This window comes from Cupressus sempervirens, chromosome 9, assembly GCF_028749045.1.
Source record: "Cupressus sempervirens isolate cs-2001-9-10 chromosome 9, ASM2874904v1, whole genome shotgun sequence".
Lineage (NCBI taxonomy): Eukaryota > Viridiplantae > Streptophyta > Pinopsida > Cupressales > Cupressaceae > Cupressus > Cupressus sempervirens.
Genome location: NC_143126.1, coordinates 438,984,546 through 439,008,684, shown reverse-complemented (window position 1 = coordinate 439,008,684; position 24,139 = coordinate 438,984,546). Strand labels below are relative to the sequence as shown.

General features: G+C 33.9%; 1 protein-coding gene across 1 annotated transcript in view; it reads left to right on the top strand.

Moving 5' to 3' along the window:
* The window catches only part of LOC149539185 (hydrolase family protein / HAD-superfamily protein), a 193,216-nt gene that overhangs the window by 12,218 nt on the left and 156,859 nt on the right, over positions 1–24,139 (top strand). The window lies entirely within an intron of this gene.

Here is a 24,139-nt window from a genome sequence, read left to right as displayed (position 1 = left end):
TTAGACTACAAAATTGGATATACTTATATCAAGATGCTAAAATGATGGAAGATGAATCTATTAGAAGTTATTTTGGAAGAAAAGCAGAAATTGTTGTAGGAATCAAGACATGTGGAGGAGAAAATCTGAAGATGAGATCATATGAAAGATATTGAAGACTTTGACACCTGCATATAAACATATAGCACAAATGATTAAACAAGTTATTCTCCTATCACTGAAATTTACAAGAGAGACTCTTCTTGGGAGATTGTAGTCAACAGAAATATGGATGAGACAGAGTGGAGAATCACCTAATGCTGAAACTGCTTTCAGTGCATCGAGTGTTCAGCCTATGTTATCAAGAAGTGCAAACACTAGTGGAGATTATGCTAGCAGCAGCTGAACAAGAGTGGAAGAAGAAAAAAAGATTGAGGAAGGAGTTGCCCTGTCTATGAAGAGAGAACCTAAAGGTAAACATAATCTTTAAGTGTTGGACTTGTAATGAATATGGTCATTATTCTTCTAAGTGTCCTAAGAGAGTAAGAAAGACTAGAAAACACTTCAAATCAAGAAAGCCTAAGGAATGTCTTTTTGCAAATGATGAGGATGATTTAAATGAAGAAATCTTGAGTGATAGTGATGATGAAATATGATTTGTTGCTATTAAGAAAGAAAGCCCTGAAAAAGAAGAAGTTAGAGAAGAAAAAGTATTAGTGTCACAAGTTGAAAAGAAGAAATTTGACTGAATTATTGGTAGTGGTTGTTCCCGTCATATGACTAGAGATATGAATAAGTTTGTTGAATTCAATAGTTATGATGGAGGAATTGTTAGAGTTGGAAATAATGCAGTATGTCATATAAAAGGAAAGGATCTTTTATGCTTGATTGAAAGACTAATACTGATGATGTTTACTTTGTTGATGGTTTGAAACATAATCTTTTAAGTGTTGGACAGCTAGTGGAAAAGGGATATCAGTTGCAATTTATAGAGAAGTCCTGCATTATCAAAGATAAAGATGGCATGCTGATTGGTATTGGTACATGGACAAGAGGTAATGTATTTCAGTTGAATCCTATTTAGATGACATGCTTAGTTGCTAAAGTGGATGATAGTTGGTTATGGCTTAAGAGATTTTGTCATATCAACTTTGACAATATTGTGAGAGTTAGTACGACATTCATGGTTAGAGATTTGCCTAAAATTGTGAAACCTGCTAACATGGTGCGTAAGGAATGTGTGATGGCAAAACAAAAGAAAAGTTCATTTCCAAGCAAGAAATTTACATCTGTGAAGTTGGAGATTGTGCACACCGATTTGAGTGTTCCTACAAAGAAAAAACATGTATCTATTAAGTATCACTTTTTGGGAGAGAAAGTTGTAGAGAAGGAGATCAGATTGGAGTATGTTAGTTAACAGGAATAGATAGTAGAGATATATACTAAACCTTTGCCGAAGGATACATTTGAGTACTTGAGAGGTATGCTTGGGGTTATGTTGCAGCCTACTTTTGAGTAGTTGATGCAGAGATTGCATCAATTAGTGGTAAGAGAGCACTATATTATCTGGATGAAATGCTTGATGCTTCCTCTATGGGGGAATATCTGTGTTTGAGCTGAGTCATGAAGGACTTTTGGTAACAAGCATTTAACAGTGTCTTTGGACAATTGAGTTTATTGCAGATCTTAAGAAAAGAATTGACATAATGATACTTTTGTCATTGATGTCAATGGGGGAGAGAATAACGCACGAAAAACATCCTTATCAATAAGGGAGAGATATAGAAAAACATCCTTATGTATTGGGGGAGAGCAACACATGAAAAATATGTAGCAATTGATGTCAATGGGAGAGAGAAAGAGTTGATTGATTAAGAGGATTTGGAAATGATTGATGAAGAGGATTTGAAAAGATGCTGATGTATGGGGAGATTAACACCTTCCTTGTGCATATTGGTTACAATACAGTGGACATTCATGGACAACATGAATGGAGGAGCAGTGTAACTAAGACGTACTTGGTATTCATGGAACATAGATGTTTTTCATCTCAGTTGCCATCAATGCCAAAGGGGGAGATTGTTAAGCATGAGTGCTAATGGTATTCCTACGGGGGAGTATCCTAGCATTGTTGGAGACATGATACAAAGGTTGCGTGTTGCATTCATGAAAAAAGTTTGTCATTGATGTCAACATAGTGGTTATTCTATGAAGATTGATAGTACAACAAATAGAGTTTGATTTTGTATGGTTCAAGGAATAAAGTTGAGCTTGTGTGGGCTTGGGCTAATGTTCTACATAGTGTTTTGATGCTACAGTTAAGATTGCGCATGGAAATATGAAGACATTATAGGGTTATTGAAGATTTAGTAAAGGCAACGTTCAGACAAAGTTCCTTTGTAGCAATTACTATTGTTTGAATTGTAGCTCATAACAGAAATGGAATCTAGTCATGTGGACTTGGATAGAGGTAGAAAACATAATGAAGATGTGGTGGTCAAACATGGACATACAAATGAGCATCGAGTAAAGAGTTATGAAGATTGTGAGTTGACAATTGTGTGTAATTTTGAAAAGTGTAAAGATATAATGCAACCTGTAAATCTAACATCTTAAGTTGGTCCTATATTATTATTGTAAATTGGGAAAGCCTTAAGGCCGACTCAATAACTTATTCTAGGACTTGGTATAAAGGAAAGATCTTTTCCTTGTGGTAGAGTGGTTTTTTGTGTAATGCTAGTATGCGAACTTGTATGTGAGATCTAGTGAACCTAATAGCAAATATCTTTTGATCAGAGAAGTGTTTGGTATAGTAACGCACAATGAGCAAACAAAGTGATTGTATTTGGCAAGAAGTTGCTGTTGGATGGTTGTATAGTTGTATTATTCTGAGAAGGTTAGTACTAAGGCCAGTTGGATAGTGAGTTCAGTGGTCTTGTCTTGAAGTTGTTAGGACAGTGGGTCCTTCTGTCTTCCCTAACAACTCCTAATGGGGCTGGAATCTCCTAACAGGGATTCAAAGTCTCCAAACAAGGATTGATATGTAATGAATGTATTTCATTGACTCCTAAGGGTCCATCCTCATATAAGGAACTTACATATTAGTACATCATTTTGTGGGTACCATCACCACTAGGGTTTTCCCTTTGATCAAGGGTTCCCTGGTTAACATATCTGGTGTTATTGTGTATGGTGATCTTTCTATGGTTGTTGCATCTACTGTTTACATGCTTTGGAATTAATAAGGATATTGAGAGTTGTTTTAATACCTAAGTGATTCATTGGTGGACTTTACTTTCTAACAATCTCATCCTTTGAAAACAATGTACTTGGCTCCTGTGCTATCTAATCAGAAAATAAGGATCTATATCATCCAGATGGAGTGGGCCAAGTATTGAACACTGTGCCTTTTTCATGTGCAACTTAAGATTATACTGCACATAGACAAGGTCATTGAGCCGTTTTTGAGTCAATTTGTTTCTTTTCTGTGTGGATGGACTCAAATAAGCACCAATTGCATTCAAAATGGGATGCGCTACAAGGTTGACACAAGTCTTTGAGAGAAAATTGCTTTATATTCGGGGTATTGCCACCTCAAGTTGGCCACTGGTCATCTACAAAACAAAATATAATAAGTTATAAAGCAATGAAAAAAGATAATTAAAAAAATAACTTATCAATTTGCAATGTTTTGAAGTTTAAACTTTTACGGTTTACTTAGGGTTTAAGTGCCTCTTGCTCTCTTTGCTAGATAGAAGAGAACAAATTACCCCTTGATTCCACATATACTTGTTCACTCACAATAAGGTCTCTCTCTGCAATATTGGATATCATCCTTTCAATGCAACTAGAGAGACCCTCCATGATCTTTCCATTAGGATCTGAATAGGAATCATCATGCCTAAAACAAATAGAAAGTGAAATCAAGTCTTATTACACAACCTTAATAAATAAAGTAAAATGAAGTCTTAGTAAAACCTCATGGAGAATCACAGCACCTGTAATGGGGGTTGAGAAAGTAGCTTGCTGCATGAATGGGTTGGTTGAGCATATTGTTCCACCTCCTATCGTTTATTTCTTAAATGGGATCAAATTGAGCTTGTCCCCATGGTGGAGTTTTCTAACAGATGCTTTGGCCCTATCCACGACCTCATAAAGACATGCTATTGGGGATTGTTGCCCATCAACTATGTGCAGGACTCTAACCAGGGGCTCAGACATCTACAGTTAAAATTTGAAAAATACAAACAGTTACTAAAATAGTAAGTTACAAATTAATAATGAAAGTTGAATCAACTTAAAAATTAATGTTTTAATTCTTGAAGTTACCTTCAGAATCTTTTAAAAAAACTTTCATCAAAGACTATCTGTGCCGCAACCTCCCGTTCAACCTTCTTTGAGTAAGGTGAAGTAACACAATCAATACACAAACATTTGTTTCAAAGATAATATTGTGTCGCTAAAACTTTGCACGTCAAAGACACCGTTGCAAACCTTGTGACAAAGGGTCTCACCAAATCTTTGTCTTTAGTGATCTTTCTCATCAAACGTAGAACCCATGGGTGATTATAAATAAGCTTGGTGATTTTCCTTACATCTTCCACAATTGGACTCACTCATTCAAGTTTTCCTATGTCCTCCAAAAGAAGGTCAAGGACATGTGCTACACAAAGTGACCAAAAAAGTGTGAGGTGCCTTTCTTGGAGGATTCGACCTAACATATTATTAAAAAATCAATAATTAGTTGCAAGCTTTCCATATTTTACATCAAAGCTAAATTGAATAATACTATGCCCATTGCCACATATGCTACCGCATTATCTGTGATGATTTGCACGACATTCTCTATTCCCACCTCCATGACAACATTCTCCAACATTAATGCCAATGTGTGTGCATTTTCACTTTATTAAAGGCATCAATAAATTTCCAAAACACCATATCATCTTTGCAAGCAATCAAGAAATTGATAATGGTTCTACTTCTTCAATCTGTCCACCCATTAGATAAAATGGTGTAGCCATATTTCTTCCACTCTTTTTTTTCTCTTCTACCATTGCTCTTGCTCTATCAACTGTATTGTCAAGCAACCTACAAAATTAAAGTGAAATCAAGTGTTAGTAAAAAATAGGAAATAACAATAAAATTTTTAAAATATAAAAATGAACTCAATTAGATTTCAATTATTTATAGACTTAGTATACTAACCTTCCACACAAATCCTTGCGAGAAGGGGCTTTGTACCCTCTACCCGAAACTGTCAATGCGGTCACCAGATTCAGCCAATAGGGAATTTCAGCCACATTCATTTGGAGATTGTTGAAAAATCATAACTCAACACATGCAATATTAGTTTGCTCATGCACCTCCTTGTTCCATCCAATGCCCTCTAATGATGGTTGTGCTCCAGTTGTGTTCCTGGGCACAAAATAGCTCCCTAACCCTGATGCTGATGGTGATGAAGAACTTTGTGTTGTAGAAGAGGGAGTGGAAGCGGTAAAAGAGACACTTTGTTTGCAGATTCGTGGGCCATGAAAAAGATCCCACTATGTTCTTGAGTGCTTATTCTTCTTCTTGAACATCAATAGTGACTCCTTGAGATTCAGCTATGGCTGCTTTCATAGCTAATTTTCACCTCTCCCTATTCAAATTTTCTCTTCACCAACTGTAGGTAGGGCATTAATGAATCTTTTAATTTCTTCAATTGCCTTGCCACAAGCAGTTGAATCATGTTTCTTTATGCCTGCAAAGTGATATTTGAAGCGGTTTATGCCTCCAAAAATTACTTTTTCACATTGAATGCATATTACCTTCCCAACATCATTTGGAGGTTCATAGGTGTTGATGTTTGGCAGCTTCAGTTGGATAAACTTTGAGACTGAAGGAAGTGAAGTTACATATATGTGATACATATATATATATATATATATATATATATATATATACATATATATATATACATATATATATATATATATATATATTTGTGTGTAGTTAATAAAATAATAAATTATATATGTGAGACATTATATCTATAATTATGTTTTTATCATTTTAATGAATAGACATGTCCCTTCATGTCCCATGAAGGGACATGTCTCCTCTTGATGTATCAGTATTATCAATATAAATAAGAGATTGTTGCAAATCGAAAAACACATACCAAAATTAGCAGTGCTTAGTACATTTGCAGCGATCCTTCAAAACTAAACATGGTATTAGAGCCAAATTCCTTCTACAATGCCTAATAGCTTGAAGGTAGATCAACACATAATAGGAGAATCAAAAGAGAAGTTGTTCAAACCGCTGGGGGAAGAAGAAAACCACATAAATTGACAGGGAAAAGAGTATATAGGAGGATGTCAAGCGATTTCCTGATGTCTTTGAAGATCACTCCAACAACATATGCATAAGAAGAAAAAGAGTTAGCAAAGACATTGCAACAAGGGGACTGCAGTAAGGTTCCAGCCTATGAGGACTACGGAGACAAAGTCCATCATCAGTGATTGACATCATTTTTAAATGTGAGACGTCCGAGTAAAGAAAAGAAACGCAACACAAAGAAGGTGGTTTTACATCTGCCAGTTGTATTAGTTTGAAATGTTTTAGAATTGTTATCGTTATCGTGCATCACCTATGCCTCCATATATTGTATTCGTGTCTACTAGAGCTTTTCGGTTGTGGTGTCTACCATAGACATGTTTTAATAATACTCATAGTTAGATATGAAGATCCCAGATTGCGGGTTCCTTAAAGGCACTACAAAAATGGTGAATGTGTTTCGATATATATGTGATGTCAAAGATCAACATAGTGGATATTTTCTTCACACCAGCAGAATGCATTTTCTAAAAACTTCATAACCAGTTCAAAGAAAGAACCTGTCTAGAACAAGATGCAAGTGTTGAGACAAGGTATGCAATGTCATTATTGATGGTGGAAGTACAAACAATCTTGTTTTAGAAGAAATGGTAAGAAAATTACGATTAGAAAGAAGAAGGCATCCACATCCATATCAGATTGCTTCGTTGCAAGATGATCAAAAAGATTTGGTGAGTGAACATCATTAGTTAAATTTAAGATAGTAGATTACAATGATGAAGTCGTTTTTTTTATTATGTCAATGAATGTTTGTCATATGTTATTGGGAAGACCATGGTAATATAACAGGAAGACAATGTACGATGGTCATGCAAACACATACACTTTGTTGAAGGATGAAGTTTGACACAAGTTGGAACCCTTGAATAAAAATGATGAAAAAGTGTTTAAGAAAAGTGGTAAATCCTTGGTTAATGGAGTTAAAAGAGTTAGTCACAAATGATAAAGATGAAAACTATGGATTGCTCAGGCAAGTTGTAGTAGTGTTGATTGTGTTTCAAAAGGGCAGAATGACAGTTCCAGTAGAGAAGGAAAAAGAGGTAAAATTGACTTTTGTGGGAACATTGTTGAAGCTGATTCATTTAAGGATAATAGCGTTGGTATAGGAGGAACTCTTGCAGAAAATAATCAATTGAAAGATGAAGTTATAAATGAAGATAAAAATGTATTGGTGAAGGATGGATTGATGGATGATCTCCTATCTAAGAAAGAGATAATTGAAGTTAAGAGTTTTGAAATTAATAGCTTGTTGCGTGATGGGAAAGAAGAATTTCGTGGTTTTGTTTCTAACAATAACGTGGATGCCAAAGAGGAATTTTTTTCAGCAAAACAGTGTCTTTCGAAAGACATGAGTAAAGGACAGCTTGTTGTGGGGGAAATGATGGACAAATTGTTGCAGCAGTCTCAAGGAAAGAGTTAATGTCCAAATTTGATTATTTTATTGAAGAAGATCACTTTGGAGCATATGAGTTTTTAGAGTGTCCTAGTGCATATTGTTGGGAATTGGATCAGATGAAAAGAGGGAGAAAGAGAGGAAAAATAAAATATAAAAGAGACATCAAATGGCAGAGGAAACAGAAAAAGCATATTGAGACAAATTAGGCATAACTTCATGAGTTTCACTCATGAAACATTTCAATCTACCATGGGTGTCTGATGCTAAAAGTTCAAACTCCCCTTCTTTAGTCATAGGCATTGAATGGCCACATTGCAAGAATAGTCTAATATTGGTAAACAGGCATTGCTGCTGTTCAGTAATGCATGAAGAGGGCAGAGGGTCATTTTAATTAATTTGTTGCAGGTTGCATTTTTTTGAGGGGGCTGCATAGTAATTGAGGAGGCAAATAATTTTTCTTGGTTTTTTTTGGAGGGGCAGAAGAGAGTGCATAGTTTTTGGGAGGAGAAGGTCAATGTGTGGCAGCAGCTTTATGTGTGATTTTTAATTTTTTTGGTGTGCAGGGATTTCTTCCTGAGAAAAAAGGGAAAGAAGATTGTTTTGGAAAAATAATATATGTGCATTCTTCTTGTTGTAGATCAGTATTTAAACACTGTTGCGATTGTATTTCAGATTGGGATGTTTGCTTTTGTGTGTAATCAGATTTATCTTTTATGAGTTAACAGATCATTTCTTTTTGTGAAGTTCAACTGAGAAAACTCAGTTTTCTGTATCTGATTTCATATCTTCTTCTTGACATTATTTATCATTTGGCATTGTTATTTTGGATAGAGGATTGTGATTAGTTTGCTATTTGCATCAATGAAAGAGCTGTAAGATAGATTTTTGGTTAAGCGGAAACTTTATCAGCAAAGCACTTAGATTTTCCTTCAGCATTGACATTTATTTCATTTTTCTGCAGACATCATTATATACTTCTTAATGCATCTCTGCCTCCCACAAGATTCAGCACAGAAAAAAAATATTCTGCACCATGACAAACTACTTTGAGGGACACAGTTTGTTTTCAACTTTTTAAATCAAAAGATTCAAAACTGTGCTACTTTTAAACTGCTTTCATCCAGCATGCGTTGTTGGTTGGGAAGACTTCTATAGACTTTTTTGCAATAAAAGAACTTATCCTACATACAATATGCCATTTATTCTCCTTTGGAAAAGCCTATAGAATTAGCTTAATATGCCCTTTTGCAGATGTGGCTGCTCAAATGGCTTGACTTTTTGAACTTCGTTGAGGCATTTGTGGCCCCTTGAAAAAAAATTAAATGAATTAGAAAAACTTATAAAAAGAAAAAAAATCTTTGAATTCAAAGAAACCTTTAAACTTTGACCTATCTTTTTCTTATTCCTTGTGCTTCTGTGTCATTCTCTAATGATAACTGTTTCTTTCCTTCTCTCTCATCTTACTTGTTTCAAGATATCCCATATGGAATTTCTGTGGACAGAAATGGCTCAGAGGCTGTTGACTTCGTTAACTCAAATTATGCGGCATATTTGATTCATGTAGACAGAAGTGGCACAGAGACTTGTTAGTTGTCCACTCAATTTTGAAAAATACAATGTTCAAGATAATTGGGAATTTCTTAATGCTTGGGATAAATGCAATGTAGTTTGTGACACTTCAGATAGTATCTTACTATCATCGATGATGGGAGTTCCATATAATGCCTTATCCACCTAAAATAATCTAAACCTGATCAAGGTTATACTATAGACTTCCTACTTTTATTACCTCTATAGATCATATAATAGAAATGATGCAGCGCCTCACAGAATCACTAAATGGATCACATATTCACTAAGAAAACACAGCAGTTCATGGAGGACATAATTATACTTATAATTCTTTAGCTAGATAGGACAGTTTTAAAGAGAAGTGAAACATAAAAAATTTCCCGGTGTTTACATATAAGAAGGTTTTTATGCAAGTTTCAGCTCCACTCGATCACCAGACGGTTCCCTAAGCCTGAGTGTTACCTATGTTGTAGGCCAAATTCTTTGGCATGACAACTCTACTGCTAAACTCCTAATCTTATACGGACTCCAATATAGTACATAGATAAACAGCTATGCGCTAAAAGTCTGAACAGTTACAAATTGCCCCAGTAAGATAGGAGAAACATTGAATTGGCTCCAAGTTCCAAGGAATCAGTTTGTCTTGTCCCCTGAGTTTGAGGAGTTGTTTTGCATCATTCTCCTCTTCTATTTAAATTTCAACTGCCCAGTTTAAAGTTATATACATGAAAACAAACTTCAACAAATTAAAACATTAGGAATCTTAACAAACCACTCATTCAATTTTTTTGTGATGCAAGACTGCCTTTTATCCTAGGATGTTACTGCATCAAACATCCAAGAAAGAGTTTTCTATAGATGATAGAACCATCTTTTTGTCATGGTGTTCCCTTCCAGCAAATTAGATCGCCCCACAAATTATCATATTTATCTTCTTCCACTTTCAGGCTCTTGTTGAATTAACTATCCTCATCCTTTGCCAATTGGTTCTCTTGCTCCTCTTCCAGATCCTTGAAGGCTTAATAGTCCTACTGCATTGAAGATCATCATTGCTCATAGCATAACTATTATAGCTCCCACCACACCTGCGCATGAATAAAAAAAAGGAAGAGTCAAGGGAATAAAAATTTCCCATAAATCCCTCTCTGCATTATGCCATTTGGTCATGCTTTCCAATTTCATATTTTATGAGGTGGTCTTCATTTCTTAGCTCACAGTGATGTGGTCCAAAAAACCAAATTCTTTTAATATATCTCTCCTCTTGCTTAATCTGGAAAGTGATGATCTTCCATTCTATTTCATCAGTTATGAGATCCTTTAGACATTCATTTAGCTGCTTCTGACAACTTGTATTATTTAAAAGCAATATATCTTCATCACATATGGGGCTCCCGAAGATTTCCCTCTTTGTTGTAACTTCCTCTCCAATGTGGATGACTTACATTGCCTCAACATTTTGGCCCTCCTTTTGTGACAGTCTGCAGTTTTTCTGATTGCACTCTTCCAACTCTTCACTTTCTGCATTGTAATCTTCAATGCTTTCCCCTTCTTCACGGTAACAGAACTCAATAGCTCAATCCCGCTCATCCTTTGTATCATCATCCCATTGATCTATCTCTACTCTCTGTAACTCTTGGAAGATCTCATTGAAAAGTATTTTTGCCAAGGGATTTTAATGTTCCTTCTTTTAATTCCTTTGCTGTACATTTCAATTTTTTTTGCTTGATCATGGTTTCATAAATCATATTCCTCTGATAGGTACCTTAACTCTTCCAACTCAATCTCTAAGTTTTGCAAATCCTTTTGCTGGTCCTTTGTTAGCTCCTGCCTCTTCTTTTGTCTTGTATTTTCCTCGAACTTGATTATCCTCTTTTCCATATCATGGTATAACTCCTTATTTGACAGTTCCAAAATAGAGCTGTAACTTTTTTCTCTTCTTCAGTTCTAGATGGATGATATATTGACCATATACCAACATTATTTTCCTTTTTTTTTTTTTTTTTTTTTTCAAATTAACACAATTTTGGAGGATAGGCGTGCAAATTAATATTTCATATATGTCAGCCATAGTCTAGTCATTAATAATAATACTTTATACTTTAGGTTGTTATGGCAATATAATTACAAATGGTTCTTAGGCAATTGTAGGAAGTTGTAGTGACCGACAGTTGGCATGCACAACCAACTGTCTAGTTCTTTATATATGTAAATTGGCATTGAGAATGGATTACTTTTGGTATAGATATGACATGGAATAAAAGGGTACATCTTTCTACCAATATTATATGGAATGTGTTGATGCTGAATTAATTTTTATTCATGTTCTTGTTGAATCTCTATTTACTTTGTGCATAAAACTAGATACCCTGTATGGAGTAAACATTTTGGTGCTGTTTCGTGACTGAACCTAATGTTAGAGAAAGGGCTAAAGTTAGGATGGAGAATAATGGGACGCACCTTCGATCGACAAGTACTAGTGACTGACAACTGTTTGCTAAAAGTTTTGTAAGTCATTAGAACTACAACTTGCAAAACTATGATTTTAGGCAATGTTTTGTGAAATTTCTCTCTCCTCTCAGCAATAGGGGAAGCTCTCAGCCATAGGTTTCCCTCTCATCTTACCATAGGTGGCTTCAATAGGATCTTAACTGAAATTACAAAAGGGGTGATACTCTCAATCAATTCCTCTTTTTTAAGGAATGTTTAATAGACAATCACAACTTCAAACTCTACAAAAATCACTTGTTGCTATGATAATATTGATGGCTTAGTGGTTGACATAAGAACAATTCCTAAGACAACAAATAAATATAATATTGTGGTGAAATGACAACAAGAACCCAAAGTTTCCTACAATCAGTTCGAATTTATGATTCAACTAGAATAATTAGCAAGGCACAAAGTTTCTTATTAGTTATCTTTAAACTTTTAAATAAAATACTTCAAATTAAAGCACAAAGTCTTTAACTCTTAGGGCCCGTTTAGGTGCGGGAATATAAAAATGGGAATAGGAATACTTATTCTTGAATAGAAAATGGGATTATGTATTCTTATTCTCGTTTGGTTCACCCAAAATTTGATGCGGAATTCACGGACTCAAAATTTTATGTTTTATAAAATTAAAAAAATTGGAATAGGAATATGTATTCCAATTCCACCTATTTAGGTGTGATAGAAAATGCTCATTTTTGGGCAAAAATTGGAAATACATATTCCAATTTTATTCCTATTCCAATTTCGATTTGGTGCATCCAAACAGAGAATTCAAAATTTTAAGACTATACATATGCCTATTCCACTTGTATTCCCGTTGCCAAATGGGCCTTTGGTAATTTGCAGCCACTATCCGGTCATAACTATTTCTTTTCTTGAAGCTCAAAGTCTTTGAGAAACTAAACCAAAAGCTCAAATGATCTACGTAAGAGAAATGTAAGCTTAAATTAAGAAAGATCAATTAGTGCAACATAAGAATACACCAATTAACTACAAGATTCTCTACACAAAGTTTGAGAAAACTTGTTTCTTCTATTCAATTTAGAAAATATGCACCATGAAACATCAAGGTTTTCAAAACACAAGAGATTCTAGTGTAGTCTCCTCGCCCAAAACCAAAAGATAAATATTTACAATGAGCTCTCTTCTTTATATAGGAAAAGAGGAAACCCTCAACCACCTTGGCTTATTAAAAAAAGAAGTAAGTTTGACTTAATCAATGTTGCAAAGCCTAGGTTTCAAGGGCAGTGATCTCTCTCTCTCTCTTTATATTGTGGATGATACATGTCTCTTCATTATTAGTTAATTAATATAAAAATTAATTTTAGACACAAATATATATATATATATATCATAGTAACACGGGGACGCATCCCCCCCCCTTTTTGCTCCATGTATTGGGGACGAGGACGCACCAGGGACTCGAGGACTCCATTCCCCCGTCCCCAGCAGCACCACTAGATTCCACCACCTCCGCTGAGGATGGGGGGACGTCCTGGTGTTAACTACTTGCTGATTTGACTATTTATGTTCAATGTTGCAATTCAATGCTATATTCAATTATTTACTCTTTTACATCTTTATATCTTATATTGCAATACATCTTTTTATAATTAACATTTTAAGCACCATATGTGTAGTATGTACAACCCCGCCACCCCCTGTCATCCCCTTGCCATCCCCAAATTAAGGCCCCTTTGTCCCCCCGTGCCTTGTCGCCTCGTTCTACCGTCCCCCAATCCCCCAGGATAGTGTAACTATGATATATATATCACATACACACACCTATATATTACACACACATATATCACATAGATATATCACACACACACATATATGACTATCTATGTTGCCGCTATGGGTACAGATACGTGGGTATGCCAATTTTTTGGGAGGGGGTTTTGGGTACGTCTAGGTACGTCCATACAAAAAAAAAGAAATTCAATAATATATATGTATGCATGTATATAGCCTGAAAAATAGAAAGAAAAAATAAATTTAGGATAAGGATAACAATATATTAAACAAAAATTAGAATTAGCATAAATATATTAAAAAACTTACAAGTTAGACTTTAAATGTTTTAGAAACTTTAAGAACTTATAACATTATATACACACTACTAATATAAATTATATGTAGTATTTTTGAATTTAATACTATTATCACTCTAATAAAAAAGTTATTATTTTAAAATTTAATGCTATAATTATTATCATTTTAAAGTTTAATAATACTATTCTATATATTTTTTAAAGTTTAACTATTATCCTAAAGTTTAATCATGTTTTTACTATTTAAACTTTAATATTATTTTAAAGTTTAAGTATCATACTAAATATTATTCCGATAACATCTATTTACTAAGTACTTTTTAGTTTAATACTTATTAAATTTTAAAAAATCGTAAACCATACGAAATATCCTCGTAGCCTTAGCATTTTTAAACTTTAACAAAAAATTCAATCATAGCTGATGGCCGCAAGTTCCTCCAACGCAGGTGGCTCTCACAGGTTGCTGCTTTAGGCATAGGTTTATTTGAAGACGAACAGTTGCACTTGTAGTGGATTCAAAATTGTGGTCTGTAGGTATTTCTGTTTCCGTTTGGGAGGGTTTGTGTTTGTGGTGGAAAGAAATGAAATAGAAGAGCCTTAAGTTGAGAGATTCCGCCACGTCAACATTCAAATTTGAAATAAAATCGCCAAATCAGCATAAAATCGTTTGGATACCTATTGCAAAAGTCACATACATTTCCAGGTTTGAAAAATTGAACCCTATCTAATTCCACAACGATTTTTCAACGTATCCGATTCTGATACGTACCGTACCAGCATTTGAATTTTTTTTTCAGAAGTACCGGTAACTTAGATAAATATATAACCTCAGTTTAGTCTCATGAGTGTATCCAACTGAAGCTACCAAACATTAACACTCCCTCTTAGTAGGGAGGATAAACATAAGATAGATATTACATGATTGGTAATATTAGGAATGACAAATTTTAAGGATATCTTTGATTAGAAGATATCCACCATTTTGATATCACATTTGATATCATGAGTATTGGTCTTCTAGAATATCAACACATGATATTCACCAAATACTCTAAGTAATATTTAGATATCACATTTGATATCATGAGTATTTATCTTCCAGAAAATCAACACATGATATTCACCGAGTACTTAAATTAGGTTTGATATCACATATGATATCATGAGTATTGGTCTTCTAGAATATCAATACATGATATTCTCCAAGTACTCAAATAATGTTTGATATCACATTTGATATCATGAGTATTTGTCTTCCAAAATATCAACACATGATATTTACCAAGTACTCTTTGAGTAATGACCTTTTAGAACGTCGAGATGCAAGATATTCACCAAGTACTTTGTGTGATGGTCTCCATAACATCAATTTGTATAACGTTCACCATGTACTCGAAATGTTTATAAGGTATGTGCACATGCATTCTCATAATGCGTACCATATAAACATCCACCATGCAAAGTATAATCTATCATGATCTACATAGACATCGTAAGATATCCATCATAATAGAAAATTGAGTTATTGTAAGATCGTCACCTTCCAATAACTTTTGCAAATACAAGTGATAATCATTTGGAAGTCGTCACTTCCTCATGATGTACACAGGGGGTAGGCCTATCAAAATCATGCAGTCACGCACAGACTTTTGAACTCTGTCGGAGTTTGATATGATCAAGATCTTCACTGATCAATGGAAACATATCCTCTATTCGCCCTTTCAGATGGATGTGTTAGACTCCCTGTGAACATCAATCTTTTGAGCTCCTTTACCTTTGAAGAAGTGTTAGACTCCCTTCCAATCTCCCTTTTCCTGCAATAACATCCGCAGAGGAAAAGATCAAGGCACATAGCTCTTACAGAACGTATAAATAGGGAGAGAATGCTATAATACTCAAGGACAATACTAATATTTAGTTTTTCTAATAATGATAATAATATTAACATATCATCTCGATTCTCAAAACAATATTATAATCCTTTTCTTATTATTTAAAATAACATTCTTATTTACGTTCAATATTATTATGAATCTTATTCCATTTTATATTCCTAATAATAATATTAAGGATTTTCCCATAAAAATATTATTATGAATATTATCATAACTTTATAACTATATTATTTCCTTATCAAATAACTAACTATTAATGAAATTTATATTCAATTCAAGGAATGACCCATAAATATCTAATAATCTATTCTTTATCAATATCAAATACATATAAATGATTTAAGATGACTTCCATACACATTCATTATATCCTCATAGAAGTTTAATAGTGAAAGAGGTAAACAAGAATTACTTACCTTACCAACTTAGTGGCTGATTGACATGTACAATCGTATATATGTTACTTGATTTGATTGATGTATACGATCAACTCGCTAGGACTCTATTTTTGGCCGACGAACCTGGTTTATCCTTCACTTACAATGCATGATTTGTCCCCATTATTTCTTCCTCGTGGTCCACCAAAATAGCAGATGCTTTCATGCCTTTTAAAAAAATTCCTTACTTATCATTGCTCGTACAATTGTTTGGTCTTAGGCAACCCACATTCCATGTCACTTTTTATAGTTTCTAGGATCACTGCAAATGTACTAGCAATGCCATTTTTTATTTATTGTGTTCCAAATGCAAATGAAGGCTTATAAATATGAGAGGATGAGACATGTCTCATGAAGAGATATGTCTCCATGGTTAATCATCACTAGTTAACATATTAATATAACCATATATATCATATATTATAATATAATATAATATATATAATATATATTATATTACATATATAATATATTATATATATAAGATATTTATCTAAAAGATGATTTACCATCAACAAAGTATCTCTTGATAAAATCAATCCGACAGAAGCTACATCCTTAACACTCCCTCTTAGCTAGGGAGGATTGTCATAGAACACATTATGCTGTCAAGTATATGAAGAGATATCATCTTAGTATAATATACTTGGAATGACATATTTAAGGATATCAACATATATCCATTGTCTTTCACTATAACCTGAAGTATGAATCAACAAGAAATATCAAACATATGATATTCATCACATGTATATTCTTTTGCTATTTGCACTGACATCAAATCCTTGATGCCTACCAAAAGAATATGTTAAATCCTAGAAGGATATGAGTTATCTGATTTCCAACACTCCGGAACAACAATTTAATATAGTTTATTAGATAAAAAGAAAGCACAGTGTTATGATCTCTATCATGACTAGTATCATGATCTCCGACACTCTGGGACAACAACTTAATGAAGTTTGATCATGATATGTTCGTTATCATGACTTTCAGCACTCTGTGACAACAACTTAATGAAGTTTGTCATGATAACAAGTCTACCATTTATAAAATCATCACCTTACAATGGTTACCTTCTGTCTATTCATTATCATGACTTCCAACACTCTAGGACAACAACTTAATGAAGTCTGTCATGATAAGAGGTCTACCATTTATAAGATAGTCACCTTACAATGGTTACCTTCTGTTTATATATGTCAATGAAAGATCGTCACCTTTCATTACATATCATATGCGAAATAGTAACCACCATGAACCAAGTTAGAGGGTGGTACAAAGTCTTTCACCTCAATTCTCTCTCATAGAAAATAACGTATTACAAGGAATTTTACTTAGAACTTCTCCTCATAAAGAAAATATCACCCACAAAGGATTGCACCTCAAAATTCTCCCTCTGAACATTGATCCTGGGAAGTCGGTTCCTCTAGCTACTTCCTCAGAAGTTCTCTTCACCCAAGGAAGCTTGTCAAACTCCCTTTGAATCTGATATCAATCTTCCAACTTTCTAGTGAGAAGTCGTTATTTCCTCATGATGTACATAGGTGTAGGTCCATCAAAATCATGAAGTCACATCCATGTATTTTTCAGACTCCCTATGTATTAATCTTTTGAGCTCCTACGTTGCTTTATCCAACTTGATCATCATATGACTAATGAGTTCTAGATCACAACTTCTATAGAGCTACTGTCATGAGATTGAGTGTGCACAATATTTGATAGCAAGTGTAAGGTACCAACCTTCTTTTCCTACAAGATCATCTTTAGATACAAGGGAAAAGATCAAGGATAAATAGTTCATATAGTACATATAGAAATACAAATAAGAGAGACTTTAATGAGTAGATAGATCTAAAAGATAATAATACTTATTTGCACATGAGCATCTACGAAACTGTAATGTTCCCACTAAATCGGCTGATTAAGGGCAAGTAATACTTGCAAGAAAAAACGTTAGAATCATAATAGCAATAATACTAATTATATTATTCTACCCTCTAAATTATTTCCCAATCTTAAGGACATCTCCAAATCGGGCTTCATAACTCATATCTATTTTGTCGTCATCCCGGGAGTGCACACCTTAAGATTCTTCTTGGACGGGCATCCTCTATCCAAGGCTATTCGCATATGTATATGTTAACAACTTCAAAATATTCTGGATGTTGATTATCAGCCATTGCAACTATGGAGATCTTAAATATCTCGTATGCTCCATGCTATGATATCAACACTCGGCCATGGTAGACAATGGAGATCTTAATTATCTCTCATGCTCCATGCTACGAGTATCATATGGTGTTCATAGATTAACACCCAAATCTTTTTTATTTCTCATATATTATTCAATAATAATTTAGTTGATTTTTCATATTTATCATCAAACTAATTTCTCATTTATTATTCAATAATAATTTAGTTGATTTTTTCATATCAAACTAATTCTTGGCTTATGTATTATAGACCTTTTGAGTAATGTCTATATCTTTCACACATTGCCATACTTAACATAATTTATGAATTAAAAACATTATAACCCATACTTACAAGGCTCGGGATCAACGTAGTATAAATTGCTTAACCCCATCTTATTCCATGCGGTGGGCAATACAAGAGCCGCTACGTTGAAAGTATAACCTGGTGGATGAAGCACGTGCTACTTGGTTGGCATGATACACTTTGCATAAGACTGTTCACTGCCTGAGAGGACTGTACCTTTTGCCATCTTTTGCCATCCTGTACGCCCACTTATAAGGCATGGAAAGCCGTGTTCGAAGGTTGCATCACATCAGTTCGCTTTAGCACGGATTCAATCAACTAAGTTTGTTATTAAATGAATATTTGTTTCTTTCCCATCTTTTGTTATTTTAAATTTAAATGAATAATGAATGAGTTTCTCAATTTAATTCATAATTAATTTTAATGAATTTAATAATTGAATAATTCAACTCAAAATTAATTTAATTGCTCTGTGATAAAAGAAACCTTTTATAAATAAATAAATAATTTTATTATTGTGTGATATGACATAATATTTTAGCTTAGATCCATTGCAGAAAGTGATTTATCTAATGAAGGTCCATATGGGAATGAAACATTGGATAATTATTCATCCCCCCACAATGTAAAATTCTCACATACTTCATTTTTAAATGGTTTTCAATCAATATCAAGTCTAATGAGAGACAATCATCCATGAATGATATCAACCTCTATCTCTAACTTCTTTTTAAGTATTAATCTTCTTTCTAGTTTGATCTTTTAGTCTAATAAAGATCTGAATATTCATTAAGCTTATTAATAGAGGCAAATGAGTATTGACATTGCTTCCAAATCAACATCCACTCAAGAGAATCAAGATGGATCACGTCTTTTGAATAGTTCTCTATATTCTAGCGCTAACAAAACCAATAGTAATTTCTCGGACAGACTTCGTAAAAAAAATCTCCCAAGGGATTTGGGATTAATTCTTTCCTCATAAAAATATTTTCTTCTTGTTTAATCAAAAGCAAATATGTCTTATTCTTTGAGTATGAAGCTACGTCTCGCTTTACATTATGAGAACCATCCTCAAACTCAACCACTTCAGACTGATATTTCTTCTTAGAATAATCTTAGTACTAATGAAGAAATTTAACTTGACATCCTCAAACTCTTGTACTAGAACCTTATCATAGGAAGATTGGCAATAAGTAACTTGGTACAAAGTATCGATTATCTTCTTTAGATCTTGCAAGTTGTAATGATAGGTTGTTTCCAAGAACAATGTCTTACATTCTTACATTTACAATCTGGCTCTGATACCATGTTGAGTAACATGGATCGTTTTCTGCAAATGTACTAACATTGCCAATGTGATTGATGTCTTCCAAATGCAGATTTGAAGACTCATAAATATGAGAGGAGACATGTCTGATGAAGAGACATGTCTCTATAGTTAATCATCATTAGTATATATATTAATTATATAAATAACCATATGTACAACTCATCTTTTAGCATATATGTAATATTAATATGTTAACCATATATGTAATATATTATTATATTATTATATAATAATATATATTATATTACATATATAATATATATTATATATATAAGATATTTATCTTAAAGATGATTTACCATCAACAAGGTATCTCACAATAAAATTAATCTGACAAAAGCTACAACCTTAACACTTCCTCTTAGCTAGGGAGGATTTATATACATTATGCTCTCAAGAATAAGAAGAGATATCATCTCAGTATGATATTCAATTCACTATGAGGCTAAATTTCTCACCTTTCATAACACACAATTGAAGCAATTTCCATAACTTTAGAAACACCACCTTAAGTGTGGTCTATAGTAGTAACTATGGTGTCTGACAAGATCCGGCCCAAAGAACCATATCAAGTTGGTTACCATGGTGTTTGACAAAATCCGACCCAAAGAACCATGATAACAGGTCTACCGCTTATAAGATTGCTGCCTTACAATGTTTACCTTCTGTTTGTTCGTTATCATGATTTCCAGTACTCTAGGACAACAATTTAATGAAGTCTGTCATTTATATGGTCGTCATCTTATAATGGTTACCTTCTGTTTATATATGTCAAGGAAAGATTGTCACCTTTCATTACATATCATATGTGAAATAGTAACCACCATGAACCCAGTCAGAGGGTGGTACAAAGGCTTTCACCTTAATTTTCTCTCACAGAGAGGAATGCATTACAAAGATTTTCACTTAGAACTTGTCCTCATAGAGAAGATATCATTCACAAAGGATTGCACCTCAAAATTCTCCCACCGAACAACGATCTTGGGAAATCAGGTCCTCTAGTTACTTCCTTAGAAACTCTCTTCACCCAAAGATGCTTGTCGAACTCACTCTGAATTTGATATCAATTTCTGATTTTCTGGTGATAAGTCATCACTTCCTCATGATATACGTAGGAGTAGGCCCATCAACATCATGCAATCATACACATTTATTTCTAGACTCCCTCTAAGTATCAATCTTTTGAGCTCCTACGTTTCCTTTGAAGATATGTCAGACACTCTCTTAATATGGACACTCATAATCTAAGTCTTTTTATATTTGCTTCAAGAATCTCACTTTATCTAGCTTGATCGTCAGATGACTAATGAATTCTAGATCACAACTTCTTTAGAGCTATTGTCATAAAATTGAGTCTGCACAATGTTGGTAGCATGTGTAAGGTACCAACCTTCTTTTTCTGTAAAAACATCCTTAGACATAAAGATAAAAAATCAAAGCAAATAACTTGTATAACATGTATAGAATTCCAAATAGAAAGAATACATTGAGTAGATAAATGTAATACCCAAAAATACTTATCTACACATAAACACCATTGACATTTGAGAATCAAATATCTCCTTTCTAAAGATGGTTCAAGTGGATATGAAACATTTGATATTATTCCAACACCCCCCACCCGCAATGTGACATTACCACTCTTACATCATTGAGTAATTTTGCATCGCATCAAATGTGACAAACTTTATCTTGGGATCATGGAAAAGAATAAGAGCGTAATAGTAAAGCAAATAACTCTTATATACATGGATATAGTTGAGAGATTGATTATGATATGCTAATGAATCACTAACATTCCTATTGTACTATTCTTGTCTTCTTGCAAAAATATCCTCAAGAAGCAAAGAGAAGAGCAAGGCAAATTACTCGTATAGTACATATAGAAATACAAATAAAAGGTTGATTGCAAAAATAAGAGAATAATACTGAAGATATAAAAAATACTTATCTTATTATTTTGAAGTAGACACCCAATTAAGTCCATCATGATGTGAGTCCTTTCTATATGTATGTGAGAGTCTGATTTGTAGTTTCTTCTAGCATCCCAACTTAATTCTAATTAATTTATTATATGTAGGCCTCAACACGTGGTATTTTATTAGAAGTCTCCACTGCATGACTTGTTACGGTTTCAAGCGTCTCATTACCCCTTAATAGTGTGTGGATGATGTGTGTCTCACAGTGGGTCTGCTTATATGATGTCCTTTTCCACTCATCGGGATTCCTTCTACTTTATAAATGCCTAGCCTTTACTGATTTCTTTTGAGCTCGTTACAAAAGCAAGTTTTGACTTTTCAAACTCTTCTTACAATGCGCCTAGGCCTTGTACCTTCTCAATATTACCTAAATGAAAATACTCTTTTACCTTAATTTGGGCTAATAAGTTGACGCCATCTTCTTCTTAGCCTCCACCTGAGAAGATCTAAGAGAGGTCGCACACATGTTCTTCCTTTACATTCTCCTTGTAGTTTCCTGTTCTTTGGTCAATAGAATGACCCTGCTTGATGTTGCTTCCTTTCTAATGCCAATCATGTATATTAGTTTGGACTTCATATTGATGTTTCTTTCTATGCACCCACTTGCCAAGGTCTTCAATAACTTTTGCTCCTTATCCTTTTATTTTATTCTCTTATGCTAGGAGCATTGTTTGTGATGACTGAAACGATGTCCATTTTCCTCATAGAAGGTATCAATGCCTTTGTTAATGGTTTGTATTTCACTATGGGGTCTTCCAACTTAGTTATCTATGTGTACATCATTCTTCACGACTAAGGTAGTATGACTTGGTGCTACGTGTTATGTCTTGGCATCGTGGTTATGTCTTGACTCATGTTCATGTTCATCATGTATGTGCCTGGTTGTCAGTCATTCATGCTTGTTGATCATAGTCTATGCATTGAGTTGTTCCAATTATGTTTGTTATGGAAAACTTCATGTATTCTTACCATTGTTGGAAATTGATTGCTTAGTATTGTGAATGACTAGGCACCGTAAACAATATGACTTGGTGTCATAATATCGTGGGCTTGCAACTGCCATCATTTTTACTGGTAGTTGTTGTTTTATGCGTGTCTCAGAGATGCCATATTTCAGAGGTCTCTCATATTGTATCATCGATGGCCCTTTGAAATGTCTATGCATTACAACTGAGGTAGATGCTTGCACTTATATCGTTGAAGACAACACCAATTATAATATGTTGGCCCCAAAGTTGATGGTAATTTCTATTATTATATCTCAGCCATCTGACACTCACAGGTGAGTGAAATATTAATCTATATCCATCGAGGTTCTTACTTATCTCCTCCAATCTTATTCTCCTTTTCATGGGTGATTGGAATCTTCCTTCCTTCGTCTATCTTCATTATAGATGCCGAAATTGCGAGACTTGATGCCAATAATATTGAGATCTTCCATATTCATTGTTAGCATTATCGTTGACTAGGCTCTAATATTTGTAGACTACATTCACCATGGTTGAGACTCCTTGTTGCCATGACTATTATGTTCGTCTTATCCATGTCATTATAATTAAGAATATCTGCTTCAATTAATTGTTCCTTGCTTTTTTTTAAGTCCATGCCACTAGCTATATTGATTAAAGCCGTTGGAATCTTAGAGGAAATGTCCTTGTTGTTGCCTGTATTTTATTCTGTGATTCTCAATTCTAAATGGATTTCCTGTGCTCCATGAGTCCACAGTATTACGATTGTTTTTCTCCTCAATATCATCTATATTGTTGTTTTAATGTTCAGAACCATGCACTTTATTTTGTTAATTCTTTTCTCAAATATTTTTCGAATACTCCTAGTTCTGCTTATAAAGTGCTGAAATGTCAAGATTCTCATCTTAGTCTTATTTATTTATAATGATAAGTGATGGTTATTATTTCTCTTGGCAGATACATGATTCTTTGCCTCTACTAGAACTCCTATGAACTCTTTTTGGTAGCCATGATATTCTGTAAATATGTAATTCCCTACATGGTCATGGTTGGTCTCTGCTAGTTACCCTTTATTGTTTGAATCAATAAATATGATAAGTTCTCCCTTACAATATTCTTGTCTATATCTCTATATTATCCATACCGTCTATTA